Here is a 19,275-nt window from a genome sequence, read left to right as displayed (position 1 = left end):
GTGAGAATTCTGTGGGGGAAAAAAGCCTGCCTGTGGTTTGCTCAGCCCTGCAAGAAGCACAAACCCCAAAGGGAGCCCAAGCAGTGGCTCCATGAGGGCCTTTGATGGTTTTCAGAGCTAGGCTGGCTGGAAACCTCCCCTGCAGTGGCAGCTGTGGGAGAACCAGTCCGGAAATGCAGCAATTGATCATTTGTCCCTTTCAGCAAGGCACTGAGAGAGCCCCAGAACTACTGCAAATACCATAGTGATCTGCTCAACAACCTGACCTGGACTATCCTTCTTTGCCGAACAAAACCTGCAGCCTTTCAGAACCTCCCAGTAAGAGTGTTTGGGTTCTGGATGTGCACACCAGAAGAGAGGGAAATGTGTGGTAATATTGAGCAGTGGCTGCACATGAGGGCCTGGGGAACAGGGGTGTCACAGCAGGAGCAGGGAGTGCCCAGGCAGTGAAATTCAGGGCAGGCAGAAGTGGATTTACCAGGGAATCAGACTCTGAGGCACACGTGAGCATTTCCACAGATTCCTGTGCACTGTTCCAAGGATGGACAGAGCTTCTCCCCTTACTTCATAGGAAGCAAATCTAGTTTCAGGGTGGGAATAAGCAAAATGGGAAGAATTCCTAAATATAGGGCCCAAGAAAAGGCTTCCTACCAGGGCTGAGTTGCTGCCCAGCAGGCAGGAAAAAATCCCATGATGCTGTTGGACCCTCAGGGTGATTCCAAACTCTGTGTTATCCACAAACGCTGCTGTGGGATGCACCAATGAGCTGCTAAAGGCAACCAGAAAGTCTCATATCATTTTGATTTTTTTGTGTTTTTATTATGAGTGACTTGTTGGGAAAGCAATTATTAAAAGGATATTATAAACCAGAGACATTTATACCTTGTCAGTTTGATTTTTGCTGAGTTCATTTTCTATTGGGAAAAAATGGAGTAGGAAAATATTTTTGCCTTTATCCTATGGATGTGTAATTTTTTCTGAACCAATTGGACCTCAGGTGTTCTCTGAGATCAATGAGCCAGGAAATGTGGGTGACAGGAAAAAGCCCAGGAGTGTGTGGGGCAGAGATCCAGAGCAACCAAGGATAGCCCTGCAGTGCCCCAGGGTGGGGGCTGTGCTGGGCTCTGAGTCACCCCAAAATCTGAGGCCAAAATCTGAGCCCACAACTATCTCAAGCAACTGGGCACCAGGGAATTCAACCAGCTCGTTCCCGGGTTTTACCATCATCAGGGCAAGGTCATAACAGGCACCCCTTAAGTCTGAGCACCCCAGAGGTCCCAGGGCCCCACTGGGGACAGCGGGAATGCTCAGGGGCCCCCAGGATAGAGATCTTCAGAATGTGCTTCCTCTGTGACAGGAATCCTCAAGGATGTGGCACCTCCAGAACAAGGAGGACCCCTTTGGCACAAGAGCCTAGAACAAGACCCAGGTGTCACCAGAGCAGAGGAGCCCTTTTCCCTCAGGGCTGGACCCCTCTGGATGTGTCCCCCCAGGACAGAATCCATGTCCTTGCCTCAGCACACAGAGTCTCTGTCTTCTGCTGCAGGAAAGAGAAAGTGAAAGTGCTGGGGGGTCACAGTCAGAGAGCCCCATCCCCTGCAGGCCCCCAAACCACTTCTTGCACCCCCCACCCCCCTTTTTCCCCTTCCTGGGATCTCCCCAGATGTTACCTGCTCAGGTATTCTGGAATGGCTGTGCCAGAAAATGGGGGGGACAGGAAAAAGCCCAGGGGCATGTGGACCAGATACCCAGAGCCTCCCAGGTCACCCCTGGGGTGCCCCAAGGTGGGGGCTGTGCTTGGTAATGAGTCACACAAAATCTGAGGCACCCCAGGAAGGAGCTGTGACCCCCGTGCCCACGCAGCCATTGCCCTTTCCCCTGGGAACCCAACCATGGGACCCCCATTGCCTTGGTCTCTCCTCCCTGGGGACTCCCATTCCAAGGCTGCCATTACCCAGGACTACCATTGCCTTGATCCCATCCCATGGGCTGCTTCTTCCCCTGTTGCGGTGTGATGTCATGGCTTGCCTCAGTTACCCAGGTCCTTCCCCAGGTGTCAATCACCTCTCCTTTCCCCGACCCCTGACACCTGCTGAGTACTGTCGGTCAGTCCTGAAATTCCAGAAGGGTGTCAAGTGATTGGCAGATTCAAATGATGCTCTCCACCCTCTGAGGGGGCACTGGCCCATCCAGGTGTCCTTTTCCCTGAGGCCTCCTTCCCCCATACCTGTATTGGTGGTCCCTGTGTTCCCTCCCTTCCTCCTCTCCCCTGGGTAAAAGGACAAGCACAGCACGGGGTCCAGGGTCCTGGTGGAGCTGTTGCTACATTCGGGGGCCATGCGGCCCAGAATAAACACTCTGGATAAACCCTCCATCAGGACCGACTCCTTCCTTCACCATCACCTTAAAAGCTTCTCCAGCACAGGGAGGTCTGAGTAGTGATGCTCTTCTACCAACAAGCTCTAGCCCATAAGCATTGGAGCTCGGACATGCCCAGACTTGTCCCAACATGCCCAGCTGCGAACCACAGCTAGCCAAAAAGTGTCTCTGGGGTGGAAAGACCACAGGTGCCACTATTTGGTTTAGCAGCAGGGACCAGACAAGCCAAGGAACGTCCCATTCAGCAATATTGGTAAATACCAATATTCTCCCAGAAACCCCATTCCCGAAGTGAAATAAATGGGCAGGAGATCTTTCTCCTTTTTAATGCCTTTGTTAAGAAGAATCAGCTCAGGTGGGGAGAAAGCGACGGGTTGTGCCCACGCCGCCGTTGCTCCCAGGCGTGGCACGGAGAAGGAGGATGATGCAGCTTTGTCCTCTGGTCTGCAGACAGAGCTGAGGATTCCGTCCTCATGGGAGAGTCGCAGATTCCTGGCTTGTTTGTTTAACACCCCGGGGCGTCTCTTTAATCAGTATCTTTTCAGGTTAGAGTGAGAAGCAAAAAGGATCCAAGCAGGTACGGGACTATGCTCCCATCCTTAGATGTCACTTAAGTCACTTGTTGGCTCGTGATTTTAGGGGTTTTTCTTGTAAAAACTGTAAAAATTCGGGGCGCAATGCATTTCTCATCTGCATACTGGCTCTGATGTCACTCCTATTCTCTTTACCTTGGAGGGTCTGTCCTGGTATCTTCTTGGCAAGCGGCCAGCATCAGGGAAACAATAGTTAATCACCTGCCATTAATGGGTAATTAAGGAGCCCCTCTCCAGCAGTGAAACCAAAGAGGTCTGACTGGTCTGACTTGTTTTTAACTCTGAAACTCAAAAAAAATACAACTTTCTATTCATAACACGAAGGTCCCCTTTTTTCCCCTGCACCCCCACCCTGGCACCCACATGCCATGAACCCAAATCCCTGGGGACCCTCTTCCCACAGGACCCCCATCCCAGAATTCCCCCAGGCATGGAGACCCCAATTCCTCTGGACCCTATTCCCTTGGACACCCATCCTTGGTTCCCCACATCCCACTGAGACCCCTACTCTTGGCAACAGCATCCCTCACCATGTCCCCAGCCTATCCCATCATGTCCCCAGCCTGTCCCTTACTGTGTCTCCACCTTTCCACCACCCTGACCCCACCAAGGGCCACCTACATGTGGGGACGAGACGTGACCTTGCTTCCTTCCCCTTCATCCGAAGAGCCTCCAGCCAGTGGAGCAGTGGCCACAGCAGTGTGTGACAGCCAGTCCACGTGGCTGGGGGCACCAGGATGGCCAGGAAGGTGGCGCTGCTCCTGTGGGGTGAGAGCCCTGGACCCAGGCCTGACACCCTGGGTGCTCTCCTAGGGGGGTGTTGTGCAGACGAGCAGAGCCTGGCTCCATGTCACAGTGCACAGTGAGTGTGGGGATGAGCACGGGAAACCCCCACAGCCTACTCGGATCCCCCATCACTGCCTGAGTACCCCAGCCCTCCCTGATAACTGCAGTCCCTGTGGCCTCCAATCATTCCTGGATCCTTCCATGGCTCCCCTGCTCCTTTTCGGGTCACTTGCCAGGTCCCCCTGCCCTACATGGTTATCCCCATCCTTCCCCCACAGCTTTTCCTTGTCCCACCACCCCTGCGCTGGGTGCCTTCCCATATCCCCACATTCCTGGCTCATGTCCCCTGTCCCTCACCAGGACCCCTTACCCCTCTCTGGTTGTCCCCACCCCTCTCTGAGGTTCCCACACAATCCCAGGTGCCACCATTCCCTCCCTGGGTCCACTCACTCCTCACTGGGGTTACCACCATCTCTCTCCAGATGTCCTCTCCCTGAATCCCCATCATTCCTTGGAATCCTTTTCCAAGAACCCCCCAGCTCTGTACCCCCTCTTCCTCACGGGGTTCTCCCTCTTCTTCCCTAATCTCCCCCTGGGTCCCTCACTGTCCCATGGTGTCCTCCCCTCCCACAGGAATCCCACTCAGGGTGTCCCTGTGGGTGCAGTCCCCTGGAGGACAGGTGGCACTCAGGTACTGCCTGGTACTGAGCTGCACAGTGGCCACAGGGACAGGTCCTCTGTCATTCTCCTGCCATGACAGGGAAAAGTGTGGAAATATTGAGCAGTGGCTGCACATGAGGGCCTGGGGAACAGGGGTGTCACAGCAGGAGCAAGGAGTGCCCAGGCAGGGGAATTCAGGGCAGGCTGGAGTGGATTTACCCGGGAATCAGTCCCTGAGGCACACACAGGCATTTCCACAGATTCCTGTGCACTGTTCCAAGGATGGACAGAGCTTCTCCCCTTTTGGGAGGAGAATCCATGGGAAGTCAATCAAGTTTCAGAGTGGGAATGAGAAAAATTGTGAGAGTTCCTAAATATGGCCCAAGAAAAGGCTTCCTTCAGGGCTGGGTTGTTGCTCAGCAGGCAGGGAACAATCCCATGGAGCTGCTGGACACTCAGGGAGATTCCACACTGTGTGTTATCCACCAGCAAATGCTGCTGTGGGATGCACCAAGGAGCTCCTAAAGGAAACCACAAAGTCTCATTTCATTGTGATTTGTTTCTGATTTTGAGTGGCTTGTTGGAGAGCAGCAATTAAAAGGGTTTTATTAACTAGAGCATTTTACAACTTGTGTCCTGGTTTAGGGCAAATCTGGAAGAAAGCCTCCAAAAGGGGCCTCTCCAGAAAGCAAACCCACACAGTCCCTCCCCTCAACTGGTTTGGGAAGGATTTCTTCAGAGACAAGTGGAAGGAACCTGTTTGTTTAGCAGGCAAAGCACTCTCCAGCACACAAAATGAACAATACTGGATGACAAAACTTATTCACTGCTCTGATGAGATGACAATTCAGGAAGTCTCTCCTGTGAGTGGTCGCTCTGTTATCAGTCCCTCCAGCACTGGGAAAGGTTGCAGAGTCGGCCCTGGCAGGCTACAAAGTGTAAGCTCTCAATTCTTCCCTGGGTCCCAGTCCAGAGCAGGTTCAAATGGTTCCAACAAAAGGGAGAGAAAAACAGTCCCGGAAAATCTCGGACTGCCTCATCTAGCTAAACTCCCTAACTAACTAAAAAGCAGAAGGAGCGCTGTATTCTGCCCTGTCCGTTCCCAGATAACAACACTGTGGTCTCTGTTCCAGCAGACTGTGGAGGAGTGAGTGCAGTCCCTGATAACAAAGCCTGTGCTTCTACTTCTCCCCATCTTCACTCTCAGCCAGTCTTGAAGGCACAGAATATAATATCCAGCATAAACAGAACACCCAACTGGGGATACAAGTATCATAACATCACCCTAGGACAGGGTCAAACCAAGCAAAAGGATTCCTGGAACATGTAAACTCAAAACCAATGTCTGCATATGTATAATCCTCATGAGTAAGTATTTAACCAATACAATGTTAAAATATATATAAGAAGAATTGCTGTAGGTAACCATGTGCTTCTGGCAGTTGCCACGCACCCAGCATGCTGTTTACTGACCCTTTTATCCCTTATTAAACATTTATAAATTTTAAAGAGTGAGACTTGTTTCTCACACAATTTAGCCAAAAAGCTGCATTTTGGATACAATAAGAGGGAAAAATATCGTGTGGCCCCCTCCGGTACTGGAAGGGGGAATGAGGATCCCCCGTGGTGAAGAGGAAGAAGGCACCCCTGAGGGGAGTCAATGGCCCTCAGTAGCTGCAGTGCCCCCAGTACCCCCCAGTGTTGCAGCACACTCTTGTGGGTGTCACAGGGGTCCTGCTGTCCCTTGTAGGGTCCCAACAGCTCTGTGCTGGTCACTTGTGGATCCCGAGCTGAGACAGGGCTGGGGGACACCTGTGGGGGCCATGAAAGTGATACTGGTTGTGAGACCACGATGGGGGTGACACCCATGGGTGATGTCTCCCTGTGTCCCCCCTCGTACTCACCCCCTGCCCACTCGGTTCCCATTACGTGGGGGTGCAGCACCAACCCCTCCTCTGGGGTCCTGTGGGGATAAGGGGGGTCCTGGGTGGTGTCTGGGCAAGGGGAAAGGGGTGTCCTGGCTGGAGCCCCCCACACACCTGTCCTGGGGCTTCCTGAGGGCTGCAAGGGAAAGGGAAAGGGGTGACTCTGGGGACCCCAGGACCTTCCTGGGACCTTGACAGCTCCAACCACCCACAGTACCCCCAAATCCCCACTGCAGCCCTGATTCCCACAGGACTCCTGATTCCCCCAGACTCTCCAAGCACCACTGAACTCCCCAGGGACTTCTGCATCCTCCCAGTGCCCCCAACCATCCCCGTGTCCCTGACCCTCTGAGCCCCCAGAACCCCAAGCCTGCCAAAGAGAGCGATCCCCCAAACTTACCCAGGACCCCCAAAAGATCCCCCAACATCCTTGCATGGCCCTCCAGGAGGTCTTGAAACCCTCAAGGAGTTTCCAGTGCTCTTGTTTAAACTGCGTTCCCTTGGACAAGGACACAAGGCTTGACTCCATTTTCATCAGAAGGCTGATTTATTATGTTATATATTATACTAAAATACTACATTACAACTATACTAAAAAGAACAGAGAGAAGAAGATCAGAAGGCTACAAAGACAAGAATAGAATAGGAAATGAATACCAAAAATCCTGTGACTGCTCACAGCCTTGGCACAGGTGGCTGTGATTGGTCACTGATTGAAAACAATCCACATGAACCAACAGAAGATGCACCTGTGGCACTCCACAGCAGCAGATAGTTATTGTTTACATTTCTTTCCTGAGGCTCTCAGCTCCTCAGGACAGAAAAAATCCTAGCAGAGGCTTTTTCACTAAAATATCATGGCAACATCTCACCCTTTTAAATTTATTAAATTAAATAGAAAAAGAAATGTCTGCAATCTCTTCTACTGGGGCCTTGCAGAAGAGAGAACAACACCTCTTGAGGTTCATCTGTTGCCAATCAAAATCTCAATCATCTGCTGATGTGGAATGTCCAGGGAAATTCTTCACCTGTAGAACATTCAGGGAAATTCTTCACTTATCAAATATCTAATTATATCATATCACTAAAACAATCCTAAAATATAAGAAAATGCAAAACTCATGCAAAGAAAGTTCATTGTTTCGAGTCCAAACAGCTGAGTTTCAGGACAGAGTCCATGGACTGAAGATGTTCTTCTTTGACATCTCTGAAAGTCCCCTTTGGTCCTGAAACAGGCTTGCAGAATTCTGAAACAAAGAACTGCTAAAGAAAACAAGAATTATCAAACAATTTATTGACAGTCATGAAACAATTCAGAGAGAAAATTCTGGAATGCCCTGGCCACAGCCCTTCATTGAACCACTTGGGCTGAGGCTAATTTTTGGCTTTTCAATGCTTTTGAGCTGCTAGCTCTTTCCACTTTTTTTTTTTTTTTTTTTTTTTTTTTTTTTTTTTTCAAAAGAAGAAGAGTAGCAACAGCAGAGTGTCTCTAGGACCCTTTGGTGGCCCTGGTCCTGGTGGATGGACCAGAGAACCCAGACCTGGCTCACAGAATGGTGGCCCAGGCCCCTGTGGGGAAAGCAAAGTCCCCAAACCCAGCACTGGACGGGGCAGTGGACCCGGCCCAGGGAAATGAGCCAAACGGCCTAGAACCAGCCTGTGAGGCGGGCTGTGTGTGCTCAGAACCTGGCAGGACCATGCTGCCAGTGTCTTCAGAGCAGAAATGACGAAATGCTTCTTCCCCCTAGAAGCACCAGTGCACACCGGCATCTGGAGAAGAGAAGCTTTCTCAGGAATTGTCATCCCAGATCTGAGGGTTTCTTGTCCCCAGAGCAAGCGAGCAATGCTTGCCTTGCTCTGTGCCTCTTGCTCCTGCAAGGCAAATGCCACTGCTCCTGCATTCTGCCCCTCGGCACCACCCCCATCCCCACTGGGCTGGGAACCAGAGGCAGATGCCACAGGAGCCAACTCCCCCAAGCCGCTGGGGCGCTCGGGGGGAGGCAGGCACCCCAACCCCCAGGGAGAAGCCCCCGACCACACACGAAATGACCCAGAAACCACACTGATTTTGAACACAGCCAGCCGAACTGCTCCTGCAGTCAGCTGGAGGGCCACGCCTCCTCCACGGAAGGACAGGCTCTTCGCAGGGTCCGATGAGAATGACGGAGCTTCGGAAACCAGCGGAACAACTGGGGTGGGCGGTGCGGGCAGCACGGGCACTGGTGTCGGCTCTTGAGACGATCCCGTGGGCTCAGCACCATTCTCGGCATGCTCTTGCACTGCAATCGGGTCGGCAGGGAGAGGTGGGACAGGCGGGGGCGGCGGGCTCGGAACGGGGTCGGCCCGCGCCGGCGCCGCCTGCACCGTTGCGAATTCAGCTGCAGAAAAAGAAGGCACGGAGGCAGCTCCTGCAGCTCCCGGGAGCAGCAGCACAGCCGGGGAATCACTGTTGTTGATCGCGTTGCCTGGCAACACGGGCGGATCGGCGGGAGGCGGTTCCGGGTGCCGCGGCGCAGGCGCAGTTATCAGAGCCGGCGGAGCTGGCCCGGGCGGCTGCGGGGCCGCGGGCGGAGCCGGCTGAGGCGGAGCCGCGGGGTCCGGCGCCTCCCGCGGGGCTGGCTGAGGCGGAGCCGCGGGGTCCGGCGCCTCCCGCGGGGCTGGCTGAGGCGGGATCGGATCCGCTCCCTCCTGGGGTGGGGGGAGCGGAGAATTCCGCAGCGAAGCGGGCGGGGCCGGCCCGGAAAGCGGCGGGCTCGGCTCCCCAGTCCCCCCAAGAGAAGAAGCGGGGGGGGGAAGGCAGCTCTGTCTGCTCCAAAGGAACAGAGAAAAACTTTTGCTCAGCTGTGGGCAATGCGGGGAGGCTGCGAACCCGCGGTTCGTCTTCTTTGAGAGGCTTCTCTCGTGCTGAAGCTGGCGGGGACAGAACGCGACTGCTCACCCGAGCCATGATGTCCCTCGCATTGCCCCATCTTTTCAAAATAAAGAAATAAATCTGTACGTGCATTTCATACATCATTGGGGATGAAACACGCTGGACTATTGTCCACAAAAAGGCAGCGTCCATGAACTCCCATAGATCTAAATCAAGGGAGTATACGACATTTGTAAAAAATCTATGAAATTTTGCCCATCTGAAAAACTCATAACACTCTCTCTCCCACAGACAATGAGTAATTCCGTCCTCGCGTCCCCATCTGCACCAGAATTTAATAACTTTCTTCTCTGTCGCAGTAAACGGAACCTGAGCTTCCGAAGGTACCTTTTCCCAACTTTCCTCCCACCTTTTGCGAATGGCAGGATTTTCAGGAAGGGAAAAAATAACAGTACCTTTAGACAGTGTCCTTCTGAATCCAGCTGTGCAGCTCTGCTGCTCTGCGGTCTCTGGGCACAATGTCCAGGAAAGTCCAACTCGTTCTCCTGTTTGCCTTGGCTGTGAACTCTGCCCATCTTCAGGGTCTCGTTTCTACAGCTCCAGGCTGGACTCCGTGGTCACTCTTGGGGTGACCATCAGTTTCACACGTCCAGGGGTCACCAATTCTTGTTTAAACTGCGTTCCCTTGGACGAGGACACGAGGCTTGACTCCATTTTCATCAGAAGGCTGATTTATTATGTTATATATTATACTAAAATACTACATTACAACTATACTAAAAAGAACAGAGAGAAGAAGATCAGAAGGCTACAAAGACAAGAATAGAATAGGAAATGAATAACAAAAATCCTGTGACTGCTCACAGCCTTGGCACAGGTGGCTGCGATTGGTCACTGATTGAAAACAATCCACATGAACCAACGGAAGATGCACCTGTGGCACTCCACAGCAGCAGATAGTTATTGTTTACATTTCTTTCCTGAGGTTCTCAGCTCCTCAGGACAGGAAAAATCCTAGCAGAGGCTTTTTCACTAAAATATCATGGCAACACAGTGCCACCCCAATGTTCCTCAAAGCCCACTGAGAAATGGCCCTGGAACGCAACAAAGACCCTCCCAATTCTCCCCAAATCCTCCAGGACCCCCAGCCAGGGTCACTGTGGGCTCAGTTTCCCCCAGCTCTGGAGCCCTGAGTGCTGCTGATCTCTGTCCCCACACTGGGGGCTTCCCCTCACTCCAGGACCTCCATCCCCCCCCTTTGTCACCCACCTACACAGTGCCACCAGTGACAGCCCCCAATGACAGCCAGGAGCAGGAGCAGAAACAGGAGGGTCCTGCTGACATTCACAGCCACTGCTGGGGACAGAGGGGGACATATTGGGGGTCACTCTGAACCCTGGGGGTCCTGACCATCCTGGCGACCCTGTGTGACCTTACCTGTGACCCAGCGTGAACGAGGGGTCACCTCCAGGGCCATTTCTAGACTGAATGCCTAGTGCCCATCCAGCTGGTCAGTGGCCACACACGGGTAGGTGCCTGAATGTTCCACATCAATGGCCCTGAACTCCAGGAGGGGACCCCGGGCCACCTCCTGCCCAATGTGCAGCCAGGTGAAGGTGACTGTGGTAAGTTAGGAAGGAAATGAGTTTTTTGGGAGGTTGTGGTCAAACAAATCAGTGCTTAGATTTGAATATTGGCACCTGGTTTGGCCACTGAAGGTATAGACTGCCTCTGAGAACACAGGGGGTTAAAATCAGAGAACTCCCAGGAACTCTCTGTCTTGGTTCCGGTCAGTGAAGGAGCTCAGAGCTCCCCTGCCCAGCCAGGGCTGGGTGGGGGAGGGGAAGCCATGCGGCCGGGTGAGGTAGACCAGAGCCTTGGACAGAGGAGGCGGGTGAAGGCCTTGCAAGATGGAAGGGTAGAGGAGCCCTGAGAAGCATTGGGCCCCCACCCTGCCCCCCAGCAGAGAGATAGAGAGAGAAAGAGACAGTGCCTGGGCTGCCTTGGAATTCAATGTCTTAGAGTGGCAGCATGGCCCTGCCAGAAAGAGAGGTGGGGGATGTGGCACTGAGAGCCAGCCTCCGGCCTCCGTGGGAGTTCTGGGCAAACAGAGGCGAAGACTTTAACCCTTTTCTTGAATAATGGAAACCTTACAAATACTGATCCTCCTGAATCTGAATGAGGAGAGAGAGAAATGAAGCAGGAGGAAATGGGCAAGTGTGAGGAAAGTTGGTGCAAGTGAGAGATGTTTGAAGAGGTGGGAGGAGATGATTTAGTGGGCCTTGGGCTGGACTCTTTTCTTGTATGGCCATGGACAGACCCATGTTCTTCCTGTGACCCAGAGACTGCATTTAGGGGAAGGCAATGCCTTGGAGCCAAGAGAGTGCGGTGAAGCAGTGGCGTGAACAGAGATGGCTGAGGAGAGTGTGGGATGCCCTGTGTCTTCAGTGAAGAGGAAGATCTCTGTTCACAAGGCCCCTCGGCCCCAGGGGGTAAATTTGGGAGGGACTGGTGTCCTGAAGCTGAGTGATTGTCACTTTTTTGGTACTGGGCAAGGCATCCTTAAAAGGGCAACCCTGAAAGCAGTTCTGGTCCGTGTGCAGTGGTGAGAGCACTGGACATGGAGGGAAGAAGTCACAAGGGCAGATGTTCTCTGAGCGGTGCCACGAGTGACATAGAAACACACGAGATTTCAACTGTGTTTCTGGGGGAAGCCTGTGGTGCAAGGGGGGACTCCTCTCTCCCTGATGGAATTGAGAGTTGATTATTTGAGGGGTGGTGATGGAGTGAAAGTTGATTATTTGAGAGATGGTGATGGGGTGGAAATCTAAGGTGTTATTTCATGCTGTGGAGGAAATGGGGGGGAGGAGGAGGAATGTATTTGGAGAGTTTTCACTCTTAGTTCTGTGTCTGTTTCTTTTTAGATATTGTAGTTTGTTATAAGTAAAAATGAAAATATGCCCAATTATAATAAAAATATAAAAATAATTTATTTCACAACCGTAATACAGTCCCAACAGCCAACAATCAAACGGACAGCATAACACTCCCGGGAGGTAAGCTGGGTGAATGCGGGAAATGGTCTCTATCGCACCAAGTCCACCTTGTCCACACCGGCTGCTCCAAGGCAGCAGTTCTTATATGCTTTAATTTGCCCACAGAAGAGTCCCTTTGTTTCTTTCTGAGTTCTTCATATTCACTTTGGTTTCTTTCTTCGGTCTGGGCTGCACAAAGCCTTCATCTGGGAATTGAATAATACACTTCCCCGATTCCCGGAATCTGGCATTCAGATGGAAGGTGTTGATGGCTCTGGTCATCTCAGATAGGTATCTTGCCCGGGCCATCCTCTCTTGGGCGTCACGGGGCACATGCTTTCCTGAATGCCCATCTCCTGTGCAGCCGAGGTTTCCTTCGCATGTAAATGTTGTGGTGTCTCCTTGTCCATCTGCCATGGTTTCACCATCCTGAGTATAAAAGATTCCTCCCTCTCCCTTCCCCTATGTACAGTAAGTTTGTTTTTAAATATATTGTAAAAATCTTCTTAAAAGCTTCTCTCTTAAAAGCTACAAGTCTGTTTTATCATGGTTGTATGTCCATTCAGTTACCAGCAAGAAAGGATGCTACTTTGTTTTCTGTCTGCTTATAATAAATTAGAGATGCTTTTATACATATTCCTTTTATATAATTCTATGTGCATGAATTACTAACTATATCTCTAACATAGTTAATAAAGGTTTTTTGTCTTTATTCCTAAGTTGGAGCCTGCTTTGCTCTGTTCCTGATCACATCTCGCAGCAGCCACTAGGGAAAGTATATTTTTATGGGGACACTGGCATTATGCCAGCCTCAAACCATGAAACATGCTTATTTGTTTGATTTGTTAAAACACTGATTGAGGTTGCCTTACTCTAGGTAGTTCCGTTAATCATTCAGCATCCTATACCAATTTTTTCCTCCATTACCCCTTGAAGCTGTCAGGTTTTTTGTTTTTCCAATACCTGCCTGGTGTATATCTGATTTTCATGCATAACAACAGTTGATAGGTTTAAATCCTTTACATTTCCCATGGATCTGGAAAAATTAATAAAAACCTGGGACCAAGGCCATTCAGTATCATATTGACTAAGGGTACTCTCAGTCCCTTCTGTCCATTGGGGTGTAACTACTGTACTCAATGTGGGCTTTGTTATAGCATTTACCTTAAATTTGTAAACTAGGCCTTTTAAACCTAATGGATCAGTCAAGCTATTTTGCCACTGGCATGTCACAAAAGTTGGTTTGGCTAAAGTAAAATTATGCCAGCAATGAATTGATTCATTTTTACAATCCTTTGTAATTGCAATATTGTTGGTTCTGAGACCTAAAGTGTAGTTACCAACATACTCCCAGTGGCAGCACAGAGTAAGGGGTACACTCTGTGTTTGGTACACTCCCACTTCTTCATAGGACACAGTTCTGCTGAAGGGATATTCAGATAGTTTTTTCCATCTGGGTCTAAAATTTCCAGCAATTGTAGTGGAGAAAGCTTTCTCATGGAGAGATCCTTCCACTTTTCTGCATGCTACCACAATAATTTCACCAATTGTTCCATTTAGGGTTCTAGTCCAATCCTTCCAAACCCATCCCCACTCACTTGGACAATATACCTCAGAGTCATGCAGCACTATAGTTGCTAGGTTCGGGTGGCAACCCTTGGGATATGATCCTAGAACATTAGTGTGCTTGATGGTAGTTTCAGACTATGACAGGGTTCTGGCCATGAAGTTGTGGTAGGATGCAGAAAAGTATGACTAGTTTTATCATGATTCAGATGATCCTCATGTCCCTCGGGGTTCTTCTGTAAAAGTAAATACAACAGAAATCCTGCCACTAAAAAGCAGAAAAAAGTTAGAATGATGGAATTGTCTAGCATGTATTTCTCCAATGCTCTTTCCCTAGAGTGTCAGAGGCTACCCGTGTATGTTTATTCAGAGGGGTTTTCAGCACTAGTGCTACTTCCCCTACAGTAGGGAAGTCCACAAAAGCAGGTTGTCCAGGGTAATGTGCTGGATTCTTAGAATCGTCTGGTCCCCATAGTGAGGGAATGATGCTTGGAGCTGTAGGGCAAAAGGCAGTGATTTTGGGACACCCGTTTATGCCCTATCTACCATTCACACCCTTAACAGTTTCTCATAACCAAACATCCAAATTTCCCTCATGTGGTTTCAAAAGTAGTTTCAAAAGACCGTTGGTCCTTTCTATGATCCCGTTAGCTTGAGGGTAGTAAGGTGTGTGAATAGTCCATTTAATTCCTTTACTTTTTACTCAATCTTGTACAACTCTAGCAGTGAAGTGGGACCCATTGTCAGATTGAATTTCCTGTGGTTTTGGGAAAGTTCCAAACCACCCTTGCAATGCTTTAACAGTATCATCTCCTGTAGCTCTTTTAAAAGCATCAGCCTGAACCAACCCAGATACAAGCTCTACTCCTACCAGCACAAAGTGTTTACCTTCTGACTTCTTAAAGGGGCCGATATAATCTACCTGCCAAGCATCCCATAATCCTTCACCCTTTCTTAAATGCAAAGGGTCATCTTCTAAAGGATGCCTTTCCAGTCATCTGTGACAATTGCTCACAGGCTGATATGCATGTTATACACATTTCCCTGGGGACAGGCCAACCCCACACATGACCTTCCTTGTACAAATCTTTTGCACCTGTGCACTGTCCTTTTACATGCAGTCATTCTAATAGCTGATCCCAGTCCTCTATAATTTGTTCCTTTTTCAGGGGACTAAGTCTTGCTGGCTTGTCAGATTTATTGTTCTACTCTTCTGTTGGGTTTCCATCTGACTGGTGAGAAGCTACCCACCCCAAGGCAAAATTCCCTTGGCTTGCGATGTTTAAAATTTCTTGCCGCTTTTCCTTTTGCCATACTGGGATTCACCCTTGGTCACAGGTAGGGTCACACACGGTCACTGGGGTGTCAAAGGACCCCCAGGTTTCAGGGTGACCCCAGTGTGTCCCCCTCTGTCCCCAGCAGAGGTTGTGAATGTCAGTAGGACCCTCCTGTTCCTGCTCCTGCTCCTGGCTGTCATTGGGAGCTGTCACTGGTGGCAGCGCCAGGGTGGGTGACAATGGGGGGGGGGATAGGGGTCCTGGAGTGAGGGGACACCCCCAGAGTGAGAGCAGAAATCAGGGATCCAGTTGGAATCAGAGCTGTAGTGGGGATTTGGGGGTCCCATGGGTGATTGGAGCAGCCAAGGTCCTAGGAGGGTTCAGGGGTCCTGGGGCACCCACAGTCACCCCCTTCCCTTTCCATTGCAGCTGCCAGGAAACCCCAGGGCAGGTGAGTGGGGGGCCCAGCAGGGACACCCATTTTCCCCCTCCTCAGACACCACCCAGACCCCCCTTATCCCCACAGGACCCCCCCAGAGGAGGAGGAGGTGCTGGACCACCATGTTGTAGGCAACAAGTGGGCAGGGGGTGACTGCAGGGGGTGGCAGGAACACATCACCCATGGTTGTCACCCCCCACCCTGGTTCCCACAACTGGTGTCTCTCACAGGGTTCCCCACAGGTGTCCCCCAGCCCTCCCTCACCTCGGGATTCACAGGTGACCAAGCAGAGCTTTCAGGACCCTACAAGGGACAGCAGGACCCCCATGACATCCTCGAGAGTGTGCAGTGACACTGGGGACACTGGCAGGACTGGGGGACATAGATTCTTCTCCGGATCCGTTCTTCCTCTTCACAGCACCGCAGGGGTTCCTCCTTCCCAGTACCAGGGGGGCACACAACTCTTTCCACTCTTATTGAACCCAAAATGCAAGTTTTTGATTAAACTGTGTGAGAAACAAGGCTCATTCTTTAAAGGTTGTAAATGTTTAATAAGGGATAAAAGGGACAGTAAACATCATGCTGGGTGCTTGGCAACTACCAGAGGCACACAGTTAACTGTAACAATTCTTCTTTTATACCTTTTTATTGTATTGGTTAAATACATACTCAGGAGCATTATACATATTCAAACATTGTTTCCAGTTTACATGTTCCAGGAATTCTTTTGCTTAGTTTGACACTTGATCCATTTTCTTAAAGTACATGCCTTACTGCAGATTAAGTTTATATATTTTATGTCCTCACAAGGCCCCCCTGTTTTGAGGTTTGACAGTTCTTGCATTCTTTCTTTCAATGTTTATTTACTTGCTTCTTTTCAATGCTGTATTATCATACAGATAAGATACTCTACCAGTACATTAAATCAACATTAGCTATTTGTCCTGAGTTGGCTATATGATGCCTGTATCCGCATTTATCTGTTCTGTTTATGGCAGATAATAAGTTTTGCACCTTTAAGATCATTCCAAGAGCAAAGCAGGGAGAGAAGAAGCACAGAGTTTGTTATCAGAAACTGCACTTGCTCCCCTGCATCCTATTCCTGGACTGTATTGAGTGTAGATTTACAGACAATGGGACAGAGCTCTCCTTTGCTTTTAGTTAGTTTTTAGCTAGCTGAGGGAGACACGCTCCCTGGACTGTGGGTTTTCTTTTTCTTTGGACCTCTTTAAACCTGCTCTGGACTAAACACCCAGAAGAGCACCGGGAGCTCACACCTCTGGCCCACAGGGCCAGGCCTGGGCCACAGCATTTTCAGCCCCAGAGGGACTGATAAGAGACTTAATAAGTCAAACTAAAACACCTGAAGGAAACTTTTCTGAGGTTATCATCACTTTTAGAGCAGCAAGAAGTTTTGTTGTTTAATATTGTTCATTTTTTTATACTACTGAATGCTTTGCCAATTAAATAGACAGTTTTTTCTACTTTTCTACAAGGAAATCTTTTTCCAGAACCAGTTGAGGGAGAGGCTACTTGAATTTGTTTTTCTAGAGGAAACCCCTTTAGAGGTTTATCTCCCAAAATTATCCTAAGCCAGGAAACTATTTCACAAAATTATCGGAGTTATTCTCACCATTGTCATTTAGTTACACAAATAAAGGCATTAGCTACTTCTGCAACAGTTAATGTTATAATACACAGCACATAGTCTCTGTCTTGATATTTTGGGAGAGCCTAAACTATAATATACTTATCATCCTAAAATATATATTCCACATAGGGATTAGGGTAAAAAGGCTGTCAAACTGATGTGTATCTAAAGACATTAAGAAGTGATTACAAACTGTATTGTATCAAAATAATTTGCAAGAGCCAAAATTATAGTGAAAGCCAATGACTACATAGTTATTTAAAATGGGGGAAGGTGTATTGAAGGTTTATTTGACTTCTCTTTATCCTGCTCTGATTTTGTCAGCAATAAATTCATTTAATATCTCTAAGTCCAAGGCTGTTTGCCCATGACAGGATTTGATGAGTGATCTTGTCTCCCAGTCCTTGTCTCAACTCAGGAACCCTTTGTTCAATTTTCTCTCCCCATCAAGGTGCAGAGGGCAGTGAGAGAGCACTGTGGTGTGTGTGGGGCACCTGGCCACTGTCCACCCACAGCAAGGCAGGAAGGAGGAGAAGGGTCCAGGTCAGGTTGTTGAGCAGATTGTTGTGGCATTTGCAGTAGTTCAGGGGCTCTCTCAGTCCCTTGGGGCCAGGGACAAAATGATCAATTGCTGCATTTCCTCACAGCTGCCCCTGCAGGGAGGAGTTCCCAGCCAGCCCTGCTCTGAAAACCATCAAAGGCTCTCGCAGAGCCACTGCTTGGGCTCTCTTTGGGTTTTGTGATTCTTGCAGGGCTGAGCAAACGACAGGCAGGCCTTCTTCTCCCTCCAACCCCCCCCCCCCCCCCCCCCCCCGCTGAATTCTCACCTCTGCAGCAGCTCTAAAGTTGCCAGAATCAAAGCCAAGGGAGTGGGGTGACCCTCAGGTCCTGGCTGCCACGTGGGGCTGGCTGGAGCAGGGCTGGGCAATGGCCATCCCTGTCCAGTGGGGCTGGGCCATGGCTGGGCCCCACACTTGGAAGGCAACTGGCTTCAAGGAGCATGAGGTTGGGAGCTCCTTCCTCTCCTGGACTCCATTCCCCAGCTGCTCTTGCCGGCTCAGATCCTGCAGGAGATGAGCATGAATGGAGAATTCTGGACCCCCACCGGAGCTGCCAACCCCCAGGACAGGACCCCCTTGTCCAGCATGTGTCCCCCAGGACAGGATCCTCCCAGGATCCCCCCAGGACCCTCCTGCATGTTCCTCCCCATGACAGAACCCACCCTCCATGTGACACCCACCACAAATGGCCTCTTCCTTCTGCTGCAAGAGAGAGAAAATGAAAGTGTTTGGGGGGGCACAGCTGGACACCCCCATCCCCCAGAGCCTCCCCAGCCCTCCCTGCAGAGCCCTCACCCCTGCTTCCCCCACCCTAGGCTTTCCCCAACCCATTCACTACTCAAGTGCTCCCCAGGATCACTAAGACATGAACTGAGGGCATGTGAATTTGAGGGATAAAAGGAAGGAAATGCAAATGAGGAGCAGAAAATGCCCCTGGGGGTTGGGGGAGCACAGACGCAGAGCACCTCCGAATCCCCATTTTTTGCCCCCCCAAATCAGCCCTAGCCTCTAAGTCACCCCAAAATCTGAGGCACCCAGGGAAGGAACTGTGACCCACATGCACATCCTGTCACTGCCCAACAGTGGCACCCTCCTTCCCCTGGGAATGAGGGTCCCATTCCTAACACATTCCAAACCATGGGACCTCCATTCCTTCTGTCTCCCCTTCCCTGGGACCCCCATCCCAGTGCTGCATTCCCCAGAGTCTCCATGACCCAGGACCCCATTCCCAAGGAACCCACTCCCATTCATTTCTTTCCCTGAAATTCCCCTTCCCCCAGAACCTGGATTCTCCCTAGATCTCCCATTCCCCCGGCACTCCATCCCTGGCACACCCATCCCCCCATGAGGGATTTATTACTATTACAATTTATTGTTATTAATAATTTTTTCTTTATACCCTTCTAAATTTTAAAACCTACTTGACCTTTGTCCTAATTTAATCTCAAAACAAAAAATAAATACATTCTAATAAGTACACAACCAACGCTAAGCCCACCACACTAATTATTACATTAACAAATAATCTCAAA

The sequence above is a fragment of the Passer domesticus genome, chromosome 32, assembly GCF_036417665.1.
Source record: "Passer domesticus isolate bPasDom1 chromosome 32, bPasDom1.hap1, whole genome shotgun sequence".
Taxonomy (NCBI): Eukaryota; Metazoa; Chordata; class Aves; order Passeriformes; family Passeridae; genus Passer; species Passer domesticus.
The sequence above is the reverse complement of the archived record's forward strand: the minus strand, read 5'-3'. Positions refer to the sequence as shown.